The sequence below is a fragment of the Prionailurus bengalensis genome, chromosome D3 (assembly GCF_016509475.1).
Source record: "Prionailurus bengalensis isolate Pbe53 chromosome D3, Fcat_Pben_1.1_paternal_pri, whole genome shotgun sequence".
Classification (NCBI taxonomy): domain Eukaryota; kingdom Metazoa; phylum Chordata; class Mammalia; order Carnivora; family Felidae; genus Prionailurus; species Prionailurus bengalensis.
In genome coordinates this window covers 31,498,008-31,515,878 of record NC_057356.1, presented here as the reverse complement: position 1 = coordinate 31,515,878, position 17,871 = coordinate 31,498,008, and the positions used below count along the sequence as shown (strand labels likewise).

Genomic DNA, 17,871 nt, shown 5'->3' with positions numbered 1-17,871 from the left:
TCCCCAAATAGCTCTTGAATCTTTAGTGAGGGTCAGGCATAGTTCTGTGTGTTGGGAATACACATAATCCACTATTTTGAGCAAAACAAAGTCCTGGTCTCCTGTGCTTCAGTCTGGGTCCTTGGAGGGAATGTGATGGATTATTAATGGGCAGGGTAAAGGTAACATATAATTGTGTTGAATTTTACAGAGAGCAAACATGTATCTAAAGGCCTCTAACTCTCTCATTGCCATAATGTGTGTGTGTGTGTGTGTGTGTGTGTGTGCGCGCATGCGCGAACGTGTGTATGTGTGTAGGGGTATGACAAGGAACAGCTGAAATGGAAAACAAATACAGGGAGGACTGAGTGGAAAATGCAGGGACAGTTTCCTGTCATGGCTATTTTCTAGAAATAGAAATAGAGCCCTGCAGTTTCTAGCTATAAATTAAAGAAGACAAGAAAAGGCAATACAAGATGAGCTAAGATTCATCATAAATGATAAAACTGAGGTTAAGATTTTAAAACTCAGCTCTCAATTTAAAAAGGTTAAATTATACACAAGGAAATCATGCACAAGTGAAATAGAAGAACAAATTGTTCATGGTCTTAGAAAAAACATTTTCTTCTTCATTGTCCCTGGGCAGTTTCTCATTTAGAAGGGAAAAGTTATTTTTCTTTCTACTCCAGGAGGGCAAGAACAGTTTCTCCAACACCACAGCCTCTGAGCTATGAGTGTGGTATGCATTCATGTACATGAAATATAAACTAATAAGTATATACTTGCCAGATTCAGATAACCTGTATTAAATATTTAGTTCACTGCTCATTTAATGAAAGTTTACCCTAGCAGCCAGATTTAAAGTTGTCCTTGTAGTCTAAATGCTCCTCTGTCAGCCTAGGACCTGGGCATTCTCTACAGGCGCCAGCACAGTTCCTGGCCTAGAACAGATCCTGTCCCTTGTGGCTGGGCTGAGCTTAAATGAACTGGATGTCAAAGCTACTGTAGGTAGGTGGCAGTATGGTTCAACTCCAGGCTTTTTGTGTAACCAGCCAGTTAGGAATTTTAAACCCATCTCTTTGTGGTCCAGGAACAAGTTACTGAAATCTTTTATAGCCTCAACTTTCTTGTCTGCAAAATGGGAAAGTATTGGCTGTCTCAGTTATTGTGAATACTAAATAAGACAATCTACTTAGTGTGGGACTTGGCACAATTAATGGTAGCTACTATACTACATATGAGGAATGACCAAATTCTACATAGCAATTACCGTAAGTTGAGGAGAGCAGAGGGCTCTTTAAAGAAAGCTGAATTAAGCCAATGCTTCACTAACCAAAATATTACTGACAAATTATTCATAGTTTTCAAAAGATTCTCTTCTCTGACATTACAGGAAATTGAAAATTAATTTAATTAGCTGCACCTCTATTAGATCCTGCCTGAAATCCCAGGTTAGTATATTTTGGTATGTCTGCAGGGGTTTAATTTGGGCAGAGGGGAATTATCTAATTTTGGCGACTCTAATAAAATTGGGTTAAAATGCCCTATGCTAAGGCAGTACCCAAACTGCTTGGCTGTCAATTCTACTACTGCTGGAGGACAAAATACATTTTGTCTGGACTCAGGTAGAGTTCAAGTCCTGAACGGCTTTCAGAGGAGGAGAGCTGTAGGTCCTTTAAGGAGAAAGGGTTCGTAGCAGGAAGAATCCGGATGACCTTCCATTTTGGAGCCATTGCCCTTTATAAAGGGTGGAGAATCCTTAAGGGGGTGACTACGTGGGGTCAGGAGGAGCCCGGGCCGGGCTGGCTCAGCTAGGATTCATCGGTTCCACTACGTGTCCTGCAGCCCTACTGTATGTCTAGGGACTGGTGTCCAAAGACCCGCAGCCCATTGGGCGCTGATAGCCCGCGAGGTAACTGGCGCAGGGAACAAGTCGGCCTGCTCTCCCCAGACCGTCCTTAGCCCGCCCCGGCGAGCCGGCTCCTCCTGGTGCGCCAGCCAGCCTTCTCTCTGCACTTGGAGTTCCCCGTCCGGCCGGCGGTGGGCGCGCGCCCCACGAGGCCCAAGCCCGCTGCCGTGTGTTCTGCCTGACGGCCCGGCTGAGCCTTGGGGTCCCGCGGCCTCGGCGCCCACACGCCCCCCAGCTCCTTGCACGCAGCCTGCAGAGGTTGGTGTGGCCCGTGAGCGCGGGGTCGAGGCCGGCCCACCAGCCGCCAGCACCGCGGCCCCCGCCACCCCCGCGGCCTGGCCGCACGCCGGGTCCCCGCCGCGGAGGGGGATGGGGAGGGAGGAGAGACTGGAGGAGTTGGAGACAGACACAGCCTCGGCGAGCACAGTTACGGCTGGAGACAGACGGCGGCGGGAGGCGGAACACTTCCCCCCCTCCGGCGACGGGAAGCGGGACACCTCCCTCGGCGGCCGCAGCACGGTCTCCCCCTCCTCCCCCCTACCAGAGGCTGCGGGCCAGGCCCGGCGGGACAGGCAGGCGAGTGCGGCTGGCCCTGCCTGCCCCGCGCGCCGCCGCAGCCGGCCGGGGATCCCCTGCGAGTCGGGGAGGAGCCGCCGCCGCAGCCGCCGCCAGACAGGCTGCGAGTCCCTGGGAAAGTGAAAGGGGGGCGGGGAGCGCGGGGGAGGCCCGGGGGTAAGGTCCCTGGCTCTTAAAGAGACCCGGCGCACCGCGCCGCGCTCCCCGCCGGCCGGCTGCGCGCCCCCCGCCGCGGCGGCCCCGCATCCCGCGCCCCTCCCCCGCGGCCCGCAGGGCCGGTGGCCGGGCGAGCCGCACTGCAGGCGGTCCCCCGCCACGGCTCCGGAGGGGCGGCCGCAGGTGAGTGCAGACCCGAGGTGGCTGTTGTGGTCTCGGCGTCTGGCCCAAGTTCAGCGCGGCGCGGAGGCGGGGTGGTGGTGGCGTTGGTTGGGGAGGGCAGGGGGCGGAGGACGCGGGGACAGGACGCTCAGGGAACGGGACGTCCGCGAGCCTGCGCCGTCGGCGGGGGCCAGAGGGAGCTGCCCAGCCCCGCGGGTCCTCCCCACCCGGACGAGTCCCACAGAGACGAGTGCGCGAGGTCTGAGGCAGTGTAGCCGGTGGGCACGGCGGCGTCCCGGCGCGCTCGCCCGGGCCGGGTGTGGGGAGGGCAACCCCGCACTCCCGAACGGAGGCCGGGCCGCCTCTGCTTGTGTGCTCCGTTGGAGGAACGTTGCCGACCTAAATCTCAGTGCCCGGCGCGGGATGTCCTGCGGTTGCAGGATTTAATTCTGCACCCCCGGGAGGCTGGGGTCAGCGCCGAGGTAACTGCCCAAACTAGGGTCTCGGTTCCCTTGGGCCTGTCAGCGAACCACTGCAGGCGGGGGGATTGGAGGTCGGCGGGAAGCGGGAAGATTGTGCAGGACCTTCCTGGGGAGTTTGCGGGAAGAAAAAGGGGCGGGAGCGGGCCTTACCCTGAACCCTGCATCCCGCTGCCGGACACCCCGCAGCCCGCGGCTCCGAGCCCCAGCACCCCGCATCTCGCGCCCCGCGCCCCTGGGGCCCGCCTCACCCGGCGTCTGCTCGGGTCCCCCCGCGCACGTTGACGTCGGTCGCGGGGCCGCCCGGAGCTCCCGGCATTGGCTGGGAAGTCGATTGTCTGGGGCGGCTGCTATTACACTTAGGCTGGGTCTCCGAGCCCCGGAGGAAGCAGGCGTGTGTTGAATTTCTCTTTGACCCTCACGGTGGAATAAACAGGAAGCGACGAGCACCCAGCCCGGGCTCGGCACTTGCCTTTGTTGTGGGGTCCGCTTTGCTCAGTCGCGAGGAGGCTTCCCCGCGACCCCTACCGGGTGCGCCGCCCGGGGTGGCGTTGGGGGCGCGCCCCGTAAGTACGCGACTGGAAGACAGTGGGTTCTGTTCAGGTTAATTCAGTGTGGTGACGGAGAGGGCATTTGCTTGTTTCAAAACTTTTTTTTTTTTTTTAAACTGGAGAAGGAAGAGGCTTCCCTTTGAGGCAGAGATTTTCGGGAGGACGACGTGGACGCGTGGTGGGTGGGTGGCACCTGGAGAAGGCGCGCCAGTGCCCTGGTTCTGGGTTTAGCTGGCGGGGCACCGTGTCGCCGGTCAGAACAGCGAGGACCTCTTTAAAGTAAGCAGGGCTTCCTTGCTCCTAACCGGGCATAGGAATGATTGCTGAGTGGCATTGGCCACGTAAGCTAGCTTAATTTTTGTTTTCCACAGAGTCTTTCAATTAGCTAGAACTGGATAATTTTGATTTGCTTCTTTTCTCTTTCTCTATGTCCCAACTATTCTCTTGCCTTTCTCGCTTTGCAATTACTTTGGCAACTTATCCCCAGACCCCACTTACGATTCAGTGCTGCTTTCTAAATGTTAATTAAGATTGTGGAGGGTATTCATTGATGACCTACTATGTGCTAGGCATTGTGGGCTGTGAGGTGAGATGAGCTGTTACAGAATGTTGATTCCGAGAGCTACTATTAGTAAGTTTCTTGCAGTGGAGGTGGGTAGAGATGATGAGCAACCTTGGTCCTTAAAAATATGTGGGTCCTGTGGCTGGTGTGGAGGTTGTGGCTAGTACTAGGAAACTTCCCTTTAAAATGGCCCTTTCCCCTTGTTTGGGTAGCCAAGAAAGCTTTTCTTCCATTTGTATCTCTCCTAGAGCTTCTGGATTGAGCTCGGAATTAACAGGGAAGGTTCTGTAGAGTCTGCTCTGAGAAACTGCCATTGCATCAAGATATGTTCTGCATTTTGTATAAAACTATTTAGTCCTTTCTAATATTTATATTGAGTTTATGGTCATCTGTACATCTGCCTTTGTACTCTACACAGTTTTCTCTTGCAACATATTCTTTATGTTCAGTGAAGAATCATAATGTCAAACTTGAGTCATTACAGAGACAAATGAGATCTGAATATTACCCATGCACATATATTCAGTTATAATATTTGGTTTCCTATCGACCTTGGAATGCCATTTGATGGCCCTTGCAAAGCAGTGCTTTTTAAAACATAGGGGTAAATTCCTCATGATCTTTGGAAGCTTAATTCTTTTAAGAGCTTCATTTTGCTGTTGACATTGAACACACTGTTAGGAATTAGGGCCAAGACTGTAAATGCTGGTAAGGATTTGCTCTAATGGAGTTAGTTGTAGCTACCTTCCTCCCTTGTTTTAAAAGACCCTTCTAATTTCTTAATGTTCTTTTATTGCCCCGGGAAGAGTTTGTTGTCACTGGCCATGGTTCTAGTTCATGTAGGTTTGTATTTACTATGGAGAAGACTTTTCCCAGCAGGGTTTTAGGGCTGTCTCTTGGATCCTTCTGGTTTGCATGACCACGGTCCTGCAGAGGAACCCAGCCAGTGCCACCTGCTTATTAAGGGATTTTGTGCCAATTTGTTGGCACATAATTTGAGAATCAAAGTCCCTCCCCCGTCTTGTCCCCCGCCAGAGTATATACATACATAGACAGATATTTCCCCCTAACTGCTGACGGTGTTCTAAGAATAGTTTTCTTGCCTGGCGCGCTGAGAGCAAGGACCCATCTGCAGAGGTGTTTACAATTTGGGACTGTGCTGTAGTCTTGGTTGACTTAGCAGCCTGGCAGAACAGCCTTGTAGCTCATGGGACACTGCCTGATTTTCATCTGGGCTGCTGGAGGGGCAATTCCCAGCTGGACAGGGGAACATAGGTGAGAATGACTTTTGCTCTATGAGGGTAGTTTCTGTCCTGGTGTCAAGTGGAGACCCCTAGGCTCCGTCTAGATCCCTTCACTGTAGCCTAGCTAGCAGTCACCCTGTGGTCTAGGCTTGAGATGACTGTTCTATGTCATCATGTGAAACCCAAGTACTCTCAGGGCTGGGGCAGTGACATGTGCTGTTGTGGCTGGTCAGATCTTTCTGGTAGTCCTTGCCATATTTCTTGTCACCTTTCATCATCTAGGCTTGTGGAGTTTCTATGATGTGTCTGTCCTTTTGGGTAAGAGTTAGTAGAGAAGAAAGAAAACTCAAGGAGCAATAGTTGTAAGAAAGATCATTTCATATTAACCTGGAAAGTTTTTAGAAACATTAAACATACTTGATGTAGACACATGGGTATTAAATATAAACAGAAGCAAAATCTCTATGTAGTCCCATCTTGCCCTTTTCTCCCTTCTTCCTTCTCCCCTTCTTCCTCATTCTATCCTTGCTCCCTTCTTTCCTTCCTTCCTTCCTGTCTCAGAAAACTCTTCTGGAAGCCATTATTTTTTGGTGTCAAAGTGACTTTCTGCCTACATGGGATTTGTTAGTCTAGAATTACACCTTGACCTATATTATGGGTGTTCATGGAACGTAAATCTTAAGTTTTAAAATAGGAATGTAAAGCTTCTTCCTACTATTTGGAAATTTAGGCCACAAGACCTGCCTACATTTTAGGGAGATTTTTTTGTGTGTGGCGTTATTCACTTTACTGTTACGCAACTAAAGCAAACAGTCCCAAGCACCTGTACTATTAATTGCTACAGAAATATTGGATTCATATTCCCAGCGACTATTGTTTTTTTCCCTCTATCATAGGAGGAATTGAAAATAGTGTTTGTGTTGTCTCTTATCCATGTGATTTAAGTATGGATTGTTTTTCTCTGAATTTCCACTAAAAATGGCACTTTGGCCTTTTAAGCTGTTTTTGTGAGGACTTTTCTTTCCACCAGGCTTGTTTTCCAGATAGGTCTTGGAAATTACGAAGAACATAGCTATAATTTCTCTCTTGATTGGCAGCTGAGAGCTTTCCCGGACAAAAATAAGGCTACACTGTGCCAAATGGTTGACTTTTCTAGAATAAAAACTCTAAAGGGTATGCAGAAAGTCCTCTGGTTAATATATTGGCATTCCCAGAACCCACTAAAACTCCGGCAGCCTTCCAGACACCACTTAATGAGGATGCAGAATGTCTGGCTCAAATCCCCATGAGCAGAAGGGGGTGGGGAGCTGATGTCCACACCCTTTATTAATTTTTAATGACTGTACTTTTGTTTTGCAGATTTTGCTCTGTACCCCCCTCATGACTGACCCCCACCATGCCACCCCCCTCCCCCATCAATTTATTTACTCATTTACTTGGCATTGGAAAAATGTTGAGACTTTCAAGGTTAAGAATCCTGCTGAGGGATCATTTCTGTTTGCATAGGTTCTTTTGTTGTTGCTTTTCTTTTTCTCCCCTCCTCCCTCTTTTTTAGAAGAGGAAGAGAGAAAAGGAACAGAAAAAGAGATGACAACTTTTTTTTTTATGATGCTTTATTGTCTGCTGGAGGAGAACCATTTACGAAACTTTAAGTTTGTCAGACAGTTTATATGACAGTGCAAGTTGGTGCTTGCCAAGCTCCAGACAGATTGCTAATGTTACATGACAGGGATAAATAAATTACCGCTGTCTGCAACACGCTTGCACTGCAAACGCACTCTGCAGCCGGCGGTCGGGCGCTGCGCACCCAGGGAGCCTGTTGGATGTGCAGCTGGGAGGAAGGCCTCTGCCTATTGCCTAGAATTCTGTGACTTGGTTCGGAAATGAAAAGGGTGTGTCTCTCGCTTTTATTTTTGGCAGTGCTGCAGGGCAGCAGAATGCACGTAGCAGCTGTGTGTCCTTCGTTTTGCTAGGCAGCTCTGCCCCCTCGCCTTGCCCTTCCCCTTCCTCCTCTCACCCCAGCGCATTCTTCCCTGTGCACCACGGGGCATGGCACCTAGTCTTCCTCCCAGGGACCTGCTGTGGAAGTAACTAAACTTTGTTCTCAGGTGCTTAGGCCCTATGTTTTCTCAAAGCCAAGTTTCAAGCTGTTTACGGTTGCGTTCTTTCTGCAGGTGCAGACATTGAGAACAAATTGTCTGAGATAAGTGTATGTGTGCTGCCCTGGGAGGGGGCTGGGTGGCACTCCTTGGGCATAATGTACTTTCATCTCTGGCAATTTGGATAGTCAGCTGGCAGAGTGACAGGTGTAATGAACTTAATGGTCTTGCTCTAGTTGTTAGCGGACACACTGCTCATATTACAAAGCCACCTCCTAAGTTGGGCCCCTGCCAAATGACTTACTCTTCCCTTTGCAGACAAGATTCAGGGCTTGGACTACTCCAGTGACGTTAAGGTCAGGAATTGGGTAGGTGTGAGCAACATCTGTGTGTCCTCATCCACATGGTCCCTTTCTCTGCAAAGTAGAGCCATTGCATCCATTTTGCAAAAAGAATCCATCCCATCTGCCCCTGGCTAGTCATCCCTCCTTGAGAGGTGTGGCAAGCATCCTCTGTGTAGGTGTGTGGACTTCTTGCCCCTGGCGTTCACAGAATGGCAGGTTTCCTGCTGTGCCTTGTCAGTTCCTGTGCACAGCCACCATTCTGCAGAAGTGGGCTTGGGCCTATGGCTGGTGGAGGCTCAACCAGGCATTGTTTTCATTGTCTGTGGCCCCACAGGCCTGCAACGTCTGCATAGAGTTGGGGAGGGGATTTCCATAGTAAAATGTCACTGCTTCCGGAAGGAAGGCAAGAGTGGAGAGCCCAAGGCAGGAGGCCAGGCTGCTTTTGGAAGGGCTCCTGGACCTCTGGCGGGCCCTCCTCCACCAGGGTACTTGGTCACAGAATAGTAGCAGCAGTTCCAAACACTTGCATAGCACTGACTATGTGCCAGGCTGCTCTTAGTGTTGCACACATATGAACTAATTTAGTCCTTAGTGCAGCCCTCCTGTGACATCTGTACTGCTACCATCCCCAGCTTTCAGGAAGGCAATAGGAAGCCCGGAAATTGCCCAGTCACACCTCTTGTAAATAAAGGGTGGAGTCAGTAGGAGGAAGCCCTTGCATTCTCTCTTTTGGGGTCTGGGCTTTGACTCCTGGCTGCCTGAGGCTGGGCCCAAGTCAGAAGTTCATCAAAGATCATTCATTTACCAGCTGGGAGGGGGAGGATAGTACCCTTTCTGTCCCTTTCTTCTTCCTTCCTGCCTTCATCTGTAACTGATTATACCCCCCCTCACCTCCAGTCCCCATTCTTATTTCTAGCTTCTGCTTTCTGTGCCTGTCTTGCTGGTGACAAGAGCCTGAGTTTTGAGAATTAAGCCATTGGTGGCTTTGTTTTGTCCACATTGAACCTTGAGTCCCTTGAAAGACAGATGAAATAAAATCAGCAGCAGTTTTATTGCCTGAGGTATTCTGTGCCATTCCTTAAAAACCTCTTCTGTTTGTCTTGTCTGGGTATAGATTGTGGGAGCATTAGGACCTATTTTCTGGAGGGTGAACTGAGGCCATTGGAGGAGAAGCCCTCTGTCTGCTGTGAGTCTGGGGATGAGGCTGGATGAGGTCCTACTTAGTCGTTTGTTCACTCAGAAGGATCCAGCTCACCCCAGTTTGTGGAATGCTACGGTTTTAGTTTTGTTCCCCAAATGTGCTTCCCACATTTGGGGGAAAAATGAAAAAATAATCATATCTTTAAGATTTTCTATTTTGCTCCATGAGGACATAGATTAATCATCCGTGCACATCACTGTGTACTTTTCATGAAATATAGTCCGTCTTGGACAAACCTAACTGTTTGAGATTATGAAACCTAAAGTGAGTTCAGTTTGCAGGAGATCCAGATTTACTTGGGTCTGACAGGATAGTTCTTCAGCTGTTTGCAAACCTTCCCATGACAGTGGGGCAGGGAATGGAACCCATCACAGCCCCTGAATTAAGCCAGGTGACTGGGGTGGTGCTGTCCCCTATATGATATGGTGCCCACACAATGTGTGGTACTTGATCCCAGCAGTCACCTGGATGGGGTTGGACAAGTGCTGTTCTCCTTGGGGTTGAGGCAATGCAGGCCTCTGGAAGTTCCTGTTCTGGTCTGTGCTCTGTCCCCCCCATCTCCACAACGTTGAGCAGCCATGTTTTCATGTGGTGTGTCCCAGAGTGCATCATAGTCATCTACCCCCAGGATGCGCCCGTCACTGCCTGTGTGGCAGGTGTGAGCACCACCTGTCAAGGACAGACGTGGAGGCCTGGGTACACTGGCCACCAGTCCAGCTCTGCCCACTCTAGTTGAACCTAGACTTTTTATTCTACAGAGTCTTTTAGGCTTGCTGAACCCATCGTCATAGATCTAGGCTCTGAAATTCTTTTTTTCCTGATTATATTCTCACTGAAGATAGTTTGGAAAATGAAACGAAGAAAAAAGAAACAAAGAAGAAAATAAAAATGACTAAAATTACCTTTGATTCTACTACCTTTAGAAGACCACTGTTAATAGTTTAGTAGATTCTTTCTAGGCTTATTTACTGATTAAGTATAAAATCATGTATAGAATTTGTATATGTTTTCAGACTTAGCATTTAATCCTGAACATTTTTTCATGTAATTTAAATATTCTCCAAGAGTACCACTGCTGATAACTATAACATTCTACTCTATGGTCATATTATTATTTTTTAAAAATTTGTTTTGGGACGCTATTACCAGTTTTCTCTATTATAAATGATACTGCGTTGAACATTTTGATTACATCCTTTGGATAGATTCCTAAAAGGGAAGTTCATGGGTACAAGAACTTTTAGAGGGTCCTCCAAAAGTTATCACCAGCTTGCTTTTCAGAAAGCATGAGGCATTTTGCATTCCCACAGATAATGAGGGTGGCTCACCCTTGCCAGTATCAAATATTATTACAAAACTGTGCAAATTTGGCAGTAAATGTTATGATGTTTAAATTTTCCTTTCCATCTTTTTGTTACAAGAATCTAGGTCTATATCATCTGGATCACAAGTGAAGAGAGTTCTGCTGTTTGCCAGAGTTTTGTTATGGGCAAGTACGGTGATGTTTGTGGATGATCTCCTCAGGGACGGAGAAGACCTTTGTGCTAGTTTACTTTTATTTTTTATTTTTTTTAAGTTTATTTATTTATTTTGAGAGAGAGTATGTGTGTCAACACACATAGACACACTTATGCACAAGTGGGGGAGGGGCAGAGAGAGGGAGAGAGAAAGAATATTAGCAGGGTCCACGCCCAGTTCAGAGCCCGAGGTGGGGCTCAATCCCAAGAACCGTGAGATCATGACCTGAGCAGAAACCAAGAGTTGGCTGCTCAACCAGCTGAGCTGCCCGGGCGCCCCAGCCTTTGTGCTATTTAAAATTGGAGATACATTCTACTTAGGTAGGTTAAGGACACTAAACAATCTACTATCTTTTAAAATAAAATTAGGATTTTATGGCTAAGAACTGCACCTGGTTTTCCCACCATCTTCACCCTACCCGCTGAGGGTAACTTGGACTCGCAGGGGAGAAGTGGGGACCAGGAGAGAAAGTGGATTCAGTAGCCAGCTGCTGGAAGATGGTGTGCCATCTTGTTCAGTCACTTCTCTCTGTTTGAATGACTACTTTCTGAGACCACACTCTTCCCTAGCTTTGTCCCCTAGGATGCTGACATAAAATTCTCTTAGGTTTTACCTGATGGCTGATGCTCAACACTTGACGTGGGTGCCTCTGCAGAGGGTACTCACTTCCTCCCTTTCATAAATCTGGCAGAGTCTTCTGCTTCCAGCAGAGGCCTGCGCCCTTTCAGAGTCACATGCTACTATTAACAGTGTCTGGCCTCCTAAGCTGATTGCTCCTGAAGCTTGAGAGAAAAGAAAAATCATTTTAGGAGGTTTTTGATTAACTAAAGGCAAATCAGTTTTGTATTCTTTGAAAGGCAGCCTTTTCAGCTGAGAGGCTGGGACAGGCTGGCTGGAGGGGAGCCCATTCACAGGGCTGGTTGGAGGAAGCAAGATGTAATACCCGCATCTTGGGGGCTAGTCCCATTTTGCTTGTTATGTTCACATGCACCTTCATGCATCCATTTGTTCAGCAGCTGTGAGGGCTTACTGTGCTCTGGGGTGCATGCTGGGAGTGTGCCTCATCTGTGGCATGGCCTAGTGAGCAGTGTGCGAGATCCACGGGGCCCAGGTGGGCACCGTCCTCTCCTCTGTGCCGAGGTGAGTTGATCCCTGGCACCACAGGCATGGATGGTGCCAGGCTCTGTGTGGGCATTTGTCTCTTGGCCTGCATCACTCCCTTGCTGGCCATGCCGTCAACCCCATGCTGCATTCTAGGTACAAACCCACTCTTGCCATGGCTGGCAGTGTGGACGGTGCCAAGACCTTGGAGATGGAGTATGCAGAAAACTGCCAGTGGGTGGCAGGGCTGGTTGGTGGCCACACAGGTGGTCTGACCATAAGGGGTCAGGCAGTATCTTTAGGGGAGCAGCTTGTGCTGGTCCCTTTCTGCAATTGGGAGGGAGGCTCCCAGACAGTTGCGTGCTAGTGATGTTATTGAATAGTTTGCTGGAACATTTACTCAGGGCATTTTGGGTGACTGAAAAATACACCTTGTGTACTTTCCCCCTGTTTGCTGTTGGCTGGTGTGTGCGGGTCTGACAGACTTTTGTTTAATTTGACCTTCCTGCATTTGGCTTGTTCCTTCAGCAGAATGAGAAAATGCCAGACTGTTTTTTCTAGGAGGGATAGAGGGCCTTTTTGGACATAATGCATGCGTTATTTTAAAGGTAGAGGTAATGTTTACAGTTGGATGGCTTGGGTGAATGTTTGTTTTTCTGCTACTTCAGCTATTAAGATAAATATTGTACCATTACAGAACTTAGCTTTCATCCCATTCATATTTAAATGTGAGATTCAGAATCTTTATTTCTAAACTAGAGGTAGGTCCTGGGACTTAATTTTTTTTTATCTGAAGAGTAATGTAAAAATAATAAATATTTTATATATACACACACATATATATATACAGTCATAACTACATCATTATTAGTACATTTAATCCAGAAAAGTCATATTTGTTTTCTGATAAATACAGTGGGACATTAAATGGAGTTGGAATTATTTAATGGAACTCTTAGTACATTACTTTGCAATGTGAATGCATCCTTTTATTGTTATAACATGGTTTATATATTGGGTTTTAAAAATTGGGGCACATTTGTGTGCCTAAGGGGATGGCTCCCACCCTGGCATCTGCCATGTAGCAGGCCTTCCACTTGGCCCACCTGAGGAAGCAATGTCAGGGCAAAAACGTGGGCCTGAGCACACTGTCTGCAGCACTCTGCTGTCCACACTCTGCTGTCCAGTGTGTGTGGAAGTATCTGAGTAGATGTGTTATGAGGGGGGTGCTATATCTTCTGAGCTCTCGTCTAACTGAACCCTTGGGAGGCTGCATGACCTTGGGAAGATCAGTTTGCTCTTCTCTAAAACTATTTGCCCACCTCTTAGGTTTTAAAAAGTATTAAGTAAGATAATGCTTATGCATACCAGTTGGGAGAGGCTCAGTGAACTACCATGGTGAGTGCCCAGTAAATGGCAGCTGTCATTAAGTCAGCTAAGGATTTGTGAGGCATCTGCCCAGCCTGGTATGGAGACCCAGCTCCTGCCTCTGTAGACTATGTGTACAGGAAGCAGCCAGCAAATAAGAGCAGGCAGTTTATAATCAGGTCTCAAGTTAAGAGTTGGGAAGCCCCAGGGGTGCTTGGGTAACTCAGTTGGTTAAGTGTCCGCCTTCTGCTCAGGTTGTGATCTCACAGTTCGTGGGCTCAAGTCCTGCATTGGGCTCTGTGCTGACAGCTCAGAGCCTGCAGCATACTTCAGATTCTGTGTCTCCATCGCTCTCTGCCCTTATCCCACTTGCGATCTGTCTCTGTCTCTCAAAAATGAATAAACATTAAAAAAAAAAAAAAGAATTGGGAAACCCCATTTAAGCCCCAAGTCAGTTAAGTCTTTGTACATGGAGAGAGTGAGATGGCTGGGTATGAAGGGCAGTAAGCTCTGCCAGCTTGCTTCTGTTACCCCTTGCTCTGCTCTACATTCTTGTGGAGCACTGTGATGCCCAGGCACTGGCTCTATCCCCATACTGCTGGAAGGCAGGTACCCAAATGGTTACTGCACCGGGTGGTGGCCTTGCCAGGGTACTGGCAGCACGAGGAGGTATAAAGATCCCAGAGGAGCAAGGAGGACATCTAGGTCTACTCTGGTCAGTCAAGGAGGACTTCAGGAAGAAGCTGACTTTGGGCTGAGACTTGGTGAAAGAACACAGTTTTCCCAGGTGGACAAGCAGGAAGAGTGTTCACCGTCAGTGGCTTTGAGAAAGCTATGTGCACTGGGGTCTGGAAGGCAAATACCAGAGCTTCAAACTTCGGTGTATAAGTGTGTGTGTCAATTTATAGATAAATATACATGACCCATGTGTGTGCTCGTACATTTTTGCTCATAGGAGTATGTTCTTAAAATTGGGGGACTGGGGCACCTGGATGGCTTAGTCGGTGGAACATGTGACTCTTGATCTTGGGGTTGTAAGTTCAAGCCCCATGTTGGGTGTAGAGCTTACTTAAAAATAAAAAATCTTTTAAGAAAATTGGGGGACCACTGGCGAGCAGTGGGAACAAGTGTGCAGAACAGGGATGAGAGAGAGTAGCTGTAAGGGTAAGCAAGGGGCTGGTTATTTCACAGGTTAATAGTGATGCATATAGCTCTTGAAATTTAGAACTCTAACTGCACTTACCCCATGAAGGGGTGAGCCTGGTGAAGAAAATCCTAAATTATTTGTTAGTGTTTAAGTGCCACCAGCTTAAAATCCATGTGCCATATTTTGCCACTTTGCTGCCGTCACTTTTGCAGGCACCTTTTCCTGAGTTTATGACTATTGGAGTATGGCGAGGGGTGGGGGTTTTGTGCTCTGGTGTAGGTAATATGAAATGCTAATATAAATGCTTTGTTGACCCAGAGAAATAATTGTCAAGAAATTGAGATTGTTTATTCATGCTTTGAGTGGGGGTAACAGTTTTAGAGGCCATGTGCATCTATGAAAATGGTCAAGTTCAATTAATATGTCAAGGGGACTGTGGGGGCTGCAAGGGATAAGTAAAGACTGGTTCTTTTCCTGCCTGCCTTCAGAGACTGTACATCATGGCCAGAGTTTTGTGTGTCAGACACACATTGGTGTTAGTCGGTGAGGCAGCATGCAGGTAGGAGGGAACTCCATGCTGATGGTGTTGGTGGAAGAGGCTCTCGTCGGGGACGGGTGGAAGGGCAAAAGGGCTCAGGACAGATTTTGTGGGGAAAAAAATGGCAGTTGATATGTGCCTCTGAGATGGGCAATGACAGGAAGAAAACAGCTTGCTGGAAGGGTGTGGATCAACGCAGGGGAACACAGAGGGGTATTTGGTGAACACCAGTTTGTTGGAAGCTCTGTCCTTATTGGATCTGATAAACATTAGCTGTTGTCATCATCATTTTTGTTCTTGTTGTGTCAAGGCGCTGGATTAAGGTAGGCAAGACCAGTTCTGCTGTGGAGTGTTTCATCCCATCTTTGCTGAACACTGAGTCAACAGCCAGTAACGGTGGAGAAAAAACAAGCCTGTTGGGAGACCTACTTTCTATTTATTTCCTTAATCTGTTTGTTTGCACTGGATACTCTGTCTTGACTGTAGTTCTGTAATACTCAATATTTGTTCACATTTCACAGAATGCTTACTTTTCATCCTCCATGCAGTTCACACCAGGAAGCCAGGTTTATTCCTTTCATATGGTAATTACAATGCCTTCTATTTGCAAAACATTTGTAACTTTTTAAAGCTTTTCATAGACAATATCTAATTTCAGGTTCCTTGGCTTTAAGGAACAAATAATTAATGAAATGTACATAGAAGTGTAATTAATGGATTCGTTCCTTACTCTTCTCTAATGTGGCTGTTAGCTGAATGTGGAATTCAGATTGGAGTTTATTTTAATGTGCAAAACCTAACGGGAAAGAGATGTCCTGTCGTTGTCCAAGCCACATAACGAGGTATTTCTGAAGTTGCTGGGACCAAGGCTTTTGCCCCTTGCTTCCTGGACAGGCACTCAGTCGACATAATTTTAAAGCACTCAAGTGCTCAAGAGTGGGGTAAAGCACTCAAAATCCAATTCAAAAGTACAGCCGAACACCCATGCAATCCTTCCTCAGGTGGACTGTGCAGACCAGAGACCTCACTGAATTGAAGTGTATGGGCAGCCTGGGTGGATGTGGAAGCCTCCTCTCATCTCTTGTCCTTTGCTAAAGGGAGGCTTACCGGTGAGCTCCTTGTGGCACTTAAAAAGCTGTAGAAGGTTCTGGCAAATCTAAAGTGTCCAGCCATTGTTAACAGTGGAGCAGGCGCACACCCTCTTGTGTGCTGTGGATCCAGGGCACTTGGGATCTCTGTCCTCAGCCTGCGCTCCTTTTTTTCAAGGTGGTTTTGGCTTCTGTCATGGTATCAGTTTGTTCAGCTGTGCAGGCAAGTCGCTGTCAGTTCTGTCTCTCTCCTTTTAGCAAAATAGTTTTCATTCCGAGTTGGGGCCCTTTGTCCGGGTTACATAAGACTGTTCTGTGGCCTCAGCCCTTGGCCAGCACCTGGCCACCTCCGCCCAGCCCTTGCCTCTCTCTACCTCTAGCGGCCCCTTTTCTCCGCTCAGCTATTTACTGTTTTGTGTGGCTCTGCTTCTTCCTCTGTGGTTGCCAAGTATTCTGATCCCCTTCTTGTATTCCAAGTGGAAGTCATTCACACCGCCGTTCACACTTGCTTTGCAGTTTTCTGCTCTCTCTCCTCCACAGACCTCAGAAGTGCTGTGTCTAACTCTCGCTCCCTGAGGCCGTGTGTGGAGACTGCCTACCTAGTCCAAGCACTCAAAGCCTGCTTCAGCAGTCCTAGGCCTGTAATAGAGACACAGGCTGGAGTGTCTGCTGGCTTTTCCCAATTTGGACACCCCCTGACAGTGGTGTAGATATGGTTCAATGGTTTTGGTGGCAAATGAAGTGCTTTTTGGTCTCCTTGGGTATTTAGTTTGTGTGATCAATAAGGACTGAGGCTCAGTTGGTAGCTGCACATGGTGAGTTATGTGGACAGGTTGTAATGAAATAGCCCTACCTCTGCAGAAAATGGGTGCCCTGAAGGGTGGTACTGATGGGATATGCTCTTTCCGTTGCTTAGAAAGTGAACTTGTCTCCTATACCATTTGAATATATTCTCTGCTGTTGGAAAATAGAGTGGTTACGTGATTCATTGGCTTGTTCACTGATTGAGAGAGGATGGCAAGATGTCAGTGGGCTCTCCTGGCTTGCTCTCAGAGTTGAGAGGAGTATGGCAGGCAGAACCCAGCAAAGAATAGAAGAGCTGCTCTTGCAAGCTGGCCGAAGAACTGAGTGCCCTCTTGTTTGATATACACCTTTCTGTCACTTATTTGCCACTGTCTCTGGTGCTGTTTTATTGACAGCCTTCTCCAAATGTGTCTGAGCGCCTGGTCACCCTACCTCTATGATGAGGCCTGCCAAGCAAAGCTGCTGAGGACAGTCGTTCTCAGAGGTGTTCATTGGTGTCTCTCCCTCATCTGTCAATGGAGGTTTCCAAACCTGGAACCTTATACCCACATCTGGGAAGCTTAGAGGCAGAATTCTTTTGCCTGTATTGAAATTCATTATGCAGTTTGAACAACATGGACTTGACCTGCACAGGTCCACTTACACGTGTTTATTTATTTATTTTTATAAATACCATACAGTACTATAAATTAAATATATTTTCTTTGTGATGTTCTTTTTTTAAAAAAAAAACATATTTGTTTATTTAAGTAATCTCTGCACCCAATGTGAGACTCAAACTCATGACCCCAAGATTGAGAGTCCCACGTTCTACTGACTGAGCCAGCCAGGCGCCCCCTTGTGATTTTCTTTCTTTCTTTTTCTTTTTCTTTTCTTTTTTTTTAAAGTTTATTTATTTATTTGGAGAGAGAGAGAGAGAGAAAGAGAGAGAGAGAGAGCGTGCACGTGCATGCAGGGGAGGGGCAGAGAGAGAGAAAATCCCAAGCAGACTCTGCACTGTCAGCACAGAGCTTCATGAGGGGCTTGAACTCATGAACTGTGAGAT

The 17,871-nt window shown here is 47.7% G+C and overlaps 1 protein-coding gene across 6 annotated transcripts in view; it reads left to right on the top strand.

Annotated features, from left to right (window-relative positions):
* The first annotated feature begins 2,239 nt into the window (after positions 1-2,239).
* Positions 2,240-17,871, top strand: part of LDLRAD4 (low density lipoprotein receptor class A domain containing 4) — a 446,159-nt gene continuing 430,527 nt past the window's right edge. For 3 of the 6 annotated variants that reach the window (XM_043559415.1, XM_043559419.1, XM_043559412.1), the window contains exon 1: positions 2,257-2,803. The gene's annotated coding sequence lies outside the window, so the exon portion shown is untranslated. Of the gene's footprint in view, positions 2,804-2,923; positions 3,265-3,651; positions 3,828-17,871 lie in introns of those variants that run through there. The other 3 variants (XM_043559416.1, XM_043559413.1, XM_043559414.1) reach the window with 3 other exon arrangements.